Source organism: Vidua macroura, chromosome 3 (genome assembly GCF_024509145.1).
Source record: "Vidua macroura isolate BioBank_ID:100142 chromosome 3, ASM2450914v1, whole genome shotgun sequence".
In the NCBI taxonomy this organism is placed as follows: Eukaryota; Metazoa; Chordata; class Aves; order Passeriformes; family Viduidae; genus Vidua; species Vidua macroura.
This window is the reverse complement of record NC_071573.1, coordinates 17413998-17425531: the sequence shown is the minus strand read 5'-3', so window position 1 is coordinate 17425531 and position 11534 is coordinate 17413998.

Genomic DNA, 11534 nt, shown 5'->3' with positions numbered 1-11534 from the left:
AAAAGGGATCAGGGCCTTTCCCTGAAGCCAAAAGTGGTAGGTCAATTGGACCATCAGTTTTTAGGCTGATGAGAAAGAGCTGCTTTTACAGACCATGCTGGGAAAAGCTCCTATAACAGAGTCTGGTCTCCATTTCTGTGGAGAAATGGATCCGGTCACAGAACTTCCTCCAGCAGTAGCTTTCAAGCATAAAGCTGGATCCATTTCACAATTTTATTTTGGAAAAAACCTAATTGCTTACTAAGTCTCACAACTACTAGTCCTGTAGCAGAGACTAGTAAAGATTAGCTGAAAAGCCTCAAATTTGCAATAAAGTGGCATTATCCACACTTGCCCCTTGATAATCCCCAATTCAATGATTTTACTGGTTGAGAGACAAGACGGAGCACCAACAACCAAAACAATGTGAAAGCCAGGTGAGTAGCTAGAAGTAAACAGATCACCTTCTGTTTTACATTTTACATTTTACTGTTCTTCTGTTTTACATTTTCCTTACTTGTATATAAACATAAGGGTCTTAGCAGCATTGCAAAGGATATTTATAATTAGGGAAATGTTTGAACTAATCTACCTTTCTACCTTCTGCCTGTTTTTACTTCCACTTATCAAGTGCACGTGTTTCAAGTCATCTTATGAATTGTACATTTTTGCAAGTCTTGGTTGAATGATACTGTACCTATCCAAGTTTTTCAATGGTCCCTTCAGCTACAGCTTGTGCAACTCTTAATTTTAATGTGTTCATCTTCATACAGACCTACAGGAGAGAGGCACATTTATGTCCCAAGTATGGCTAAGTCCCCAGCAGACTGAAAGACTAAGGCTTGTCCCACACTGCAAAGGTCATTCAGCCAAAGAGGGCTGCTGATGTAACTGTGCCAACAAAACCTCTCATGTAGATGTCTTCAAACTGGTGCAACACTATACTGTCCTCATTTCTGCCACAGGATAAACAAGGAAATGGCCCAAGGCTGGGAAAAGAAGGCAGTAAATAATGCCCAGTCCAGCTTCTAGACATGCAGACCATATTCCCCCTATGTATCTCAGCCAATGTTATACACCTGATGATACAGTAATTAACTTATTACTCCTCCACTAAAAATACACTTTTTAAAGTACTCTCTTCTTCATAAATGCAAAAGTTTATTCTTGCCATTCTCTTGGAGTTTGACTTTGGCTTCTAAAAATGTGTCCCTTAATTGCTCACAAGAAAAACATGCTGGAAAAATCACCTCATGAGTTTTCAAGGTCACACAGAAAGTATGTAGAAAAGCAGAGAATTGAGGCCAGGTGGTCTGTGTCCCCATCTAGTCACACATGAATCAGATGAGGTGTGAGAAGCAGTAGAGCCTAGAAGCACACTGAGAAAATTTGTGCCATCATCAGAATGTAACAACCCAGAAAACAGAACACAAAATAATCCTGGGAGAAAGGATGAGCTACCTCAACCAACAGGCCCCAGGGCATGCTCACACATGGTGCTGCAAGGCTTGCTGAATATTCCACAGGATAGCACTACCTACATTGGAGTGTCATGCTAGGCTATGACACCTCCTCTCCAAATAGACAGCTCTAAGGACAGTGAGAGCAAATAGTTTCCTGCAGTATCCCTGAAGATCAAGAGAAGCCTTCACACAACTGGAATGAGGACCACACACTGGGATTGAGACAGCAGCTGGGAGCAGAGAAGGTTCCAGACTGGCCTCTGGGCACCCACAAAGGGCATAGTAACTTCTGATGCTCCTTACACAACAGTTACAGGGCCATTGCTGCCTGTTTGGAAAGAGTCTTAGTGTACAATGAGGAAAGTTGAAAAAAAAGTCCTGAAGAGACTAGCCTAGCTCAGCTGGTTGAGAACACAGACCCTCCTAGCAGCAAATAATTCAGCACGGCCCTGACTTCTTCATCTAGGAGGTGATTTTCATCCAAGAGCTCCTCACCAGGAATTACACCTTTTCAGCCAGCTCTCTGCAGTTCCTACTGATTTGGCCTAATGAAAGTGACTCCTAAGCAATACTGATTTAGTAAAGTTCCCACTAGATCAAAACTGACCTCAGTTGGCTCCTGTCATTTCCAAAAAGTTCCTGCTGATTTGGCTGACTGACTGAGCTCCAGGAAAACTGTGTATAAGCCTTGCATTTGCAGAGGGTAAATTCTCCCTTTTTGGAACACAGAGGAGACAGGAACAAAGCCAACAGGAACAAACAGAGTCAATTTGTCTGGATGAAAATGTTTGCAGCAACCCCTGCTCTAAGGCTACTGCATTTGAGCTGGACACCAAGACATCCTGGGCAGACCAGCATCCCATGCCACAGAGACACAAGCCTTCCCAGCCCCTGCCCACTTTCTTTCTAGCTTTATTTGATTACCCAAGGCCTGGACACTGGCACAACCCACATGCTGCAGCAATTTGCAGCAAGAACTATCATTGAAAAGAGTTCTTTCATCTAGCAAGGGGCCAAAAGATTAGGCCCAAAACAGACATTCAAAAGCACCTTGTACTATGGAGATGAGCCCAACAGGACTTTCAGGCACTTTTCTCACCCCTCTCAAACTCTTGGCAGAACTGTGATTCAAAATTATTGCTTTAATTAGATGCTTATAGCTACTTAAGCATCTGACTTCCATGCATGGCCCACCTGGCAAAGCAGGCACACCTCCCCCAAACCCACGTCGGGCCCATAACATTTGCAGGCTGTGTGGGCTGCTCTGTTTCAGGGCTGTGGAGCCTGTCGCGTTCCCCTCCAGCTGCAGCGTCGGCAGCGTCACGCTGACAGGTTCAAGCCATGCAGAGATGGTTGTTTTTATAACCCACTCTCTTTTAACAAAACTTTCCCAAGCTTATTCTTCTACCTTATAGTTAAGATCACCTGCTGCTCAAGAAGATTCACATTCTTAAAGGAAAATTGAAAAAAAACCCCAAAACCTGAAAAAACTGACACATAATGGCATCCAAGGAAGAAGAAAGCACCTCAGCACTAACCAGTTAGTCCAAATACTGAGCTCTGCTAACATTTCTCATTCCTGACTGGCAACTCTCCTCCTCTCTCTGTTGCTCTCTGATGTCACCACAAAACCTGTGCTGACCTGCAGGTCTCCCTATTGTTTCAGCCCTGGGACCACAGTATATTCCCCAGTAGTTGTCTTTGAGCCTTGATCAGCAGCCAGTGACATGCTGGTCTACTCAAAAATTAATCACAGCTCAGCTCTGGGATCCCACAACTCATCTCTGCTGTATGCCTGGGCCTTTGCTCATGACATCCCAACTGCTCTTGTCCCTCATTCACAGCACAGTTCCTTCCATGCACTTCAGTCCCAATTCACCACCTTCTTTAGCCCATACAGACAGAAGCCAGCAGATATGGAACATGTGAGTCCTTCTGCTGTATCAGCCCCAAGGTCTCCATAGTCCAGTATTTTTCCTCCTGAAAAAGCTACCAGACTAGAGAGGGGAGGGTTTAAAATCCACTTAGCCTGTCTACCATCTGAATTTGAACTGACATTAGCTTAGAAGCCTGAAACATCATGTTTATTCTGGCTTTCAATTATGTTGTTAATAACTACAGTGATTCTCCACATACTTGTCATTCATACGCTGCCCAACCAAGTAAACAGTAATACTATAAGTGCACTGAGTAGCGCTACTCAGGTCTTTTCCTAAACTAATAGAATTAAATTAGAGCAATTAAAGATGTCTGAACAAATGAGTTTTCTCTCAAACCATGCACTGTCTCCTGGCATTCTCAGGGAACTTCATTTGCCATGGAGCCTCCTCTTCATTAAGTTTGGCTGGGTCTCTCTGAACTCTTCTCAAGTCTTGATCAACCTAAATTTGGCTAGTGCTCACATAGTAATGTTTAAAGCTCACGCAGTGCAAATGAAAAAAACATGCTATAAAAGGATTCAAAACAATACTATTTGTTTTTTATTTTAAGATTTTGGTATTGAATTTCATGCTATTGAATCCACAGGCCTGGAGACCAAAGTCCCCTTCTTAACTCAAAAGGAGCTGCACAGGCAAGACAAGATTCTTCACAGTGTGCTGGAGAATCAACTTCTACACTCCCTAGTGAGTTTAGACTCCGAGTAACATTTAGTCCACAACTTTTTTGATTAAACAGTCAATAAGTGCAATGAAAGTCCAAGGCCTTTTAGAAAAAGGAATATTCTTGCTCGCTGGTATCTGGACTACAAAAAACCCAACTTATTTGACACATTTACTGCCAAAGAGCTGTCAAATGGAAACAGCTTATTGTGAAATGTTTTTGTAATGAGAATGAATATTCAGTCAAGAACAAAACAAAACCTACCAACCTCTCTGACTTTAAAAACAAAAAGCCCTCTGGCCAAGAGTTTCAAAGCTGGTCATCACCCTCAACAGGCCTGAGATCCAGGATCCAACAAAGTTCAAGAGCTGCTGCCCAGTAGGACACAGAATGAGATCCCAAACAGGTGTGGACCAGGTGTGAAAAAGTAGGTTAACACACCCCATCCATCACTGGACAGCACATCTGTAAAAACGGAAATAAATATCAAACTCAAGTCACTATCTTGTCTGGAGATTAGCCGAATTCCCCCCAGTGGCAACTACAGAATATCACATGGTAAGGACTGCAGCTGAGCTGATTTACTGCTAAACTGTGCTTGTATGTTTGCAGGAGGCTCTCATTCCCTTGCTGCTGAATTGCTTCTTCTTAATACAAGAGACAAGGAGTCCTAGTGCTCTTCTGAATATCTCTCTGGTTAATTTTTCCAGTTGCAAAGCAAATGGTTTGAAGTTTGATTGTCTTGCCAGGCTCATAAAAATAAACTATCAAGTGCTAGCCAAATTGTGAAGAACAGCATGTTTTATGAAAACCCAATTAAACTATGGCCATCAATATCTCACTTTCATCTTTGCCGAGCACTGCCTCAGCTTTCTTGCTGCACGCCAAACTCGTATTCTTCTCTGATGCGCTCAGTGAGATTACAGTGAATAGTTTTGTTTTGTTGTTTGGAAAAAAAAAACAAACAAACACACACACAGACACACACACACACAAACAAAATTCCTAGTTTATATACTAGATCTGCAGGGTACCAGGAACAAGTATCTTTGATGCCAGGAGGGGATTTTATTTCCATGTATTGGATGTCAAAATGGGAATTGTTTGTCATTATCACTCATACAAACAAGCACAGAATGTCTTTCCCAAAAACAAACTGACAGACATTAAATGAAAAGCACCACACTGCAATACATTTTAGTAATCCTCAGCAGTGGAATAGCTTTTTGAGCTGCACAACATGACCCATGTAGATCCTACAGTCCAATGTACCAGGAGATTTGGAAAGTGTCATAAAAGTACTCTTTTGGAAATTCTCTTTTCCCTTATCTGTCTCTAAACAATTGAGGCATCCAGCCATCCACCCTAGAAGACAAAGGGAAATGCAAGATCATATTGTGTTTTCACTTGATGGCAAGGAGGACATCACTACAGTTTTCCAGCAGTCTCCAGGTCTCTTCCAAGTTGATTATTAATAAAAGTAAAGAATTCACTAAAAATGCAATGCAACAGATTGCAAAGCAGAAGGCTCATATAGTTAGGGATGAAGTAAAACTGATTTTAATGGACCACTAATAATCACTTCAGCTCATATACTCTTTTTTCCAACATGCCAATCCAGGAAGCAAGCTTGATGATGACTGAAACAAAACAAAACAGAGATGTCCTACTGTCTTGCACTGTTATCACTCTTCTATTGTTTTCTATCGTCTTCTCTTTAGAAGACTGTCTAATAAGATTGTCCCCTATTATTTACTACTCAGTGCAATTCTGATGCTAAATGATAAAAATGCATTGCGAAGAGCATTTCCTGTTTTTCCTGCTTTTATTCGTTGTGATATTTGAGGCTTTTCATGCTGAACAATACCAGAAAATTAAAAAAAAAAAGAAAAGAAAAATAAAACAAAAAATACCCAACAAACAAACAAAAAACCACCCCAAACAAACCCCCAAAAAAACCCCCCAAAAAAATCAGCCCCAAAAACCTAGAAAGCAAATGCATTCTTCCCAGATTTACAGAATGCAAAGATAAATCAAGATTCAGATTAACAGTTCTCTGTGGATTAAAGAAATCTCCTGAGACTCAAAGTGGTAGCACATATAGGTGTGTACAAGAAGTGCCATGTTTTAAAATTTCTATCCATCTGCAAAACAGCAGCATCACAAAGAAATACCACTCTGAAAACTACATCAACAGCACAGTTGGCTAAGAGAGCACTCTTTTCAGAAATACTTGGAGGAGTTAAATGACTGAAAATCTCCAAATGTAAAGAACTTTGAGGCGAATCCAGCTGATATATTTGTAATATGGTGCCAGCATAATTTCCCCGAATGTCTAAAGAAAAAGGGAAGCATGAAAGGGGTCAGTTGGGAATATATGTGCATGTGGGGGAGGGGGACAAGGAAAAGGCAAAACTAGCTGAGAACAGGCTCCATTTAAATTGCATACAGACCTCACACAAAGCACACAGAATTGGTCAGTAGATTGAAGCCATCTGGCTGGAGGAGCCATAAGAGTAAAACCCTGCTGGAGATCTCCCCATCACGTCCCATCGTGGTCCAACATCAGAGCACAGCACGGGCTTCCCCCACTCCAATCTCATGGAGTGAAATATGGGAAGATGAGCAAAAAAAGGATTGAAAAGTTCATCCTTATGATGTAGCCCCTACTCTTTTCACAAAGTATATTGTCCCAAGGCCTCTCCAATAAATCTCAAGCTTTGGTGGCAACAAGAGAGAAACTGAGTCAAGGCTCTACGTGCTGCAGGCAACAGCACAGAACACTGACACCAACAGCTGTCTTCAGGCATCCATGACTCCCCAGTGAAAGACCACCCCAGGGCTCTCCTAATGTGAACGAACCAGAGGACTCTGGTCTCCTCCTGCTCACCCTGGCCATTTACAAGCATGTCTGTTGTAGAAGGCATATGCAGCATTTGTTACAGTGCAGCCTGGAAACATCTGAAGAAGTAATATTTTTATTAGAAAAACATACAAATGTATTTTAAAACTTATAAAACGTATCTTGATTTATGTCTCAGATAAAGCCTCTGATTTCATTTAATGCAAATTAAGATTGCTTGTGTTTCAGAACACTGGTATCTGAAAATTCAGCAATGCAGTGGTCTTTATACCAGCTAACCATTACAAATTTAATGGTTTTTTATTGCCTGTTTTTCTGAAGTCCCTCCTTTACCTGGGTTGGAAAATCAAGGCACTTAACATCTGGAAAAATTAAAGCTTTGGAAGTTTGCCGGTCTGATTGCCATGGTGTTGTTACAGAGTTTTTGTTCCTTATGATTCTTCCATGCAGCCCAAATATTAATTGCCAGAGATCAAACCCAGTGCAAGTGGTTCATTTGTTTTCCATCATTTTAACTTGCCCATGTGGAACATTCCCAAAGCATCAAAAGTCATCAGTATTTTTTAAGCACTGAGAAGCTCAGAACTTATCATTTCTATATCAGAAGTAATTTTGAGTGATCCTAAAGTCTTCCTCTAATAAATGCCATCACTGAGGTATTTTAGCTGGTGTCAGCAATGCCACAAATACTGGACGTAACAGTAGCAGCGAAAATGTATAAGGAGTGTGGTGGGGGGAGAAACAGAACTGAAATGCTCTCACAAAAGGAAGTTGGATTAATTTTCCCACTGGATTTTTCTTGTTTACACTTAGCTTGAAATCTTGGAAGGAAACGTAATGAAATTATTCCTTGGTTATTTTACTTTGAAAAATAGCCATATCCACTGGGAAAATAAGAAAACCTTAAAAACATAAACAAGTTATATTCAAGTGAGTCACTCGTTCTTCTATCCCAGTGCCATCTCTCTCGGCTCTCTTTGCAGCATTTCCTTCTTACCATCTCCAGCCACCTTTTCATCTCCCTTCACACTTCCAACTATTAATTTTTGTCCCAATGTCATTCTCCTGCACCCTCTAAAGTCAGTGTGAGAAGCTAGCTGTCACTTCTTCATGGACACAGGCATTTGGGATACACTATTGTGGTGTGGAATGGGCCAGCCTTTCCAGCTGATGAGATCTGGGCACTCTTGACCTGACAGCTGATTTACACGTGATGAACCCTGCAGGAGCCTCCATGCCCTAAAGGACTCACAACACTGGACAATCTTCAAGGACATTCCTGTATCTCAGGGATCAAATAGGATGAACTGTATTGTGGTGCAGGATGATTGTTATTCTCTTCCCTTATTTAGACTTACGAGAGGTTTTGTCATGTTTGTCTTTTATGATCACAACTTTAAATTATCCAGGCTTTTGTTTATGTAACTATAAAATACTATAGTAATATGTGTTTTCTAAGTATGGACAACTCACCAGGATAAACCTGTGAATCTGTATCCCTCTCATTACAGCTGAGCATCCCCAGAACAGTTCTTAGGATCTGTAACATCTAATGTATGTACATATCTAACAAGTAATTTTGAAGAGTTTACTGATTTTCCTCATTTAAAATCTTGGATGATCAGTTGTTGAATTCCAACAACAAATTTCCATTTCTTCAGCTTTTGATCACCCAATATCAAATTATAGACTTTAACATAAATTCTACATGTTTTGCAACCTACTTGTAACCAGATTCAGGTTTCCTAATTTTTCAAGAAAGGGGAAGGGCTGTTGGATGCAAAGTGAGCGCTGACCTGCACTGACCCCTTCTGGAAAGCACCAAGAATGTACCATTGGAAACAAACCTGCACTGGTCCTGGGGGTGCGTGTGGGAACTACTTGACCTAATAGCTTTTTCCATCTTGATTCCTATGACTTTTAATCATGTTTGGTTGGAACAGCCTCAGCCTTCAGAAGCTATTTGCATGGGTAAGGCTCTGGAGCAAATATACATGTCATCCTTTAACGTCCAGCGGACCAGAAAAGGCTCACAAGACCAGAAAAGTTTCTTTGTAGATGGAAGCAGATGCACTAATACAATACAAGAAACAAGAAAAATAACAAAACATAATCCATTTTCAGACAAGAACATAACACAAATTAGTATGAAAAGAAAAATGGAGCCTTACAGAACATTGACAATGTGTAATCCCAAAGCAGTTCAAAGAAGAGAACACAATTTCTTTGAGAACAGTCCCATAAAATCTCTGGAGGCTGTGAGCAGTTAGGGCATAAGTTTCTCAACTAAAATACGGTACTTCCTTGCTCCTGACCAAACCCATATCTGGGAGCACAGGTTTAATTTTTATTCAAAAGGAAAAGGACTAATTCTTCAACTGCCAGTGACATCCTGTTCTGCTCCTTGGAAACGTCCAGTTCTATCTAAACTGTATGACCCACAACAGTGCTGACAAATCACAGATGAACCAGCTTACAGAAAGAAAATCACTTTATTTTCTCTCATGTACAGGGACATCGTATTCAGGGCTATATTTCTTCTTCCCTGAACACAAGTGCTTGACGAAATAAACACATTCAAAAATTATCTGCAAGAAATCAGAAATATGTCAAATTACCAAATTTGGAAATAGATTATGGGCTTCAACTCAAATTGGCACATACATTGTTTTTCTCCTTGGGACTTGATGGTCTGCACTGCTAACAGTTGTAGAAATATTCACAAGACAAAAAAAAATTCTCAGGAGAAAAGACAAATTGCTCAACCCAAGCATGCAGGTTTTTAAGAATGCAACGATCTTCCTTCTTTACATTAAACTGTTTGACACTTAAACTCCTTTAGAATCAGCAGTTGTTTGAAGGTGAGGCAAGGAAGTGAAGTACTTACTGCATTTGAACTACCACCATGTTGCTGGTCTCTGTCTGACCAAAAGACACACTACTGCTTAAGTATCTGCTTCAAAAGTACCATGGCATGGAGAAGTTTTTGAACAGCCACTAATGCTCTGTTTACATAACTTTACTGTGGTGAGCCAGTACCACACTTATCAACTGTTGATTTCCATCCCACAAATTAAGTTTTCCCAATCACAAGAGGCAACAAAGCCAGCAGAAGAAACTGCATTTATTTTAAGCCATTGAATAAACTCTTCTGTTAGGTTGTTTCTTCCCCTAGGATAAAACTCACTTTATAAAGAGAAAAAAAACAACAACCAACTCATAAAATTACTTCACTACACCACTGTGCCCAGCGATGTTCCTTCTCCTCATAAGGAAATAATCCCCCGAATAGATGGCAGTAAATATTTTGTTTGGCTCTTATGTTTAAACTTTGGGACAAGCTGAAAATCACCCTGATTCTAGAAATCATTACATAGCATAAAGCGGCGAGAGAGGAAGAGCTTTCTTCCGGCAAGCATTCTTACTCAATTTGTTCTCTGCATAAATGGGATGGCCCTGCTTTCACTGCTTGGCATAAAGCACAAGAGTCTGGAGAGAAGCCCTGCCTTCATTCCCACTTTTTTGGAAAGTCCCAGAATTGAGAGTTTAGACGTGCAACAGAAAGAGATTTGCAAAGTAGACTGTAACAAGAAACAAGTGTAACACACAAGAGAAACAAGATGGAAGGACCTTCTGCGACAGGAAGATCAAATTATATTTTACAATAAATTTTACATTTATGTTGCAGTTTTGCACCACATTTTAGATACAAACTCAGAAAAACATACAGAACATCTTGGATGAGCGCTGTTGACCACCAGAAACAGAATGGCATGAATGTCCATCAGTATGCATGACTCACAACTGATTTTAATTTACTCTGTTAGTTTTCACTTTCTGGATTTTTTTTTTTGAGAGTTGAAATGACAGAAAATAAACAAGCACTTGGAGAAACTCCATGAATGACCTTTGCTCTCAAGTACAGTTCAACTCAAGTACACTCTTCACGAAGATGCAGCATTACTATTTAAGACAAATTGTTTGTTGGCATCTGAAATCACAATGGACTATGTGGGTCTGAGCAAGCACCTCTAGGCTACCTTGCACCAAAGGCAGGTGTAAGAAGTCAAGCAATGAGGTATGCTAAGAAAGATGATAGAAAAGGTGATCTCTCAGCAGCCTTCAAGCTGTCAAAGACAAGTGATATTAAAATAAAAATGGAAAGTGTTTAAACTAGACTGGCTGTTTACAAGATTTACAGCCTGGCAACACACTGCTTCAAATTGTCACCTGCTGAAACGCACAAAACACTTCAGGAACGGGCAGGAACCTCAGGATCCCTGGGACATACAGATGTGATAATGGTGACTTGCAACAAATGCCCTCCCTGAATCCCACAGCTGGCCTGAAACCCTCCTTGATGCGGGAGGCACTCCAGAGCCCATCCAAACAGGAGCCATATAGTTGAAGTAAAACCACCTCTCAGCCTTCCCTCACTGGAGAGCTAGGAGATTCAGGAGCTGTGGCAGGAGTGTAAGCTCAGGCTTCCACAACACAAAGGCATTAGTACCACTAGCTTTACCTCCATCCTTCTAAACATGAGCCGGTGTGTGCCCAGGTGGTCAAGGAGGCTGATGGCATCCTGGCCTCTATCAGCAAGAGTGGCCAGCAGGACCAGGGCAGTGATT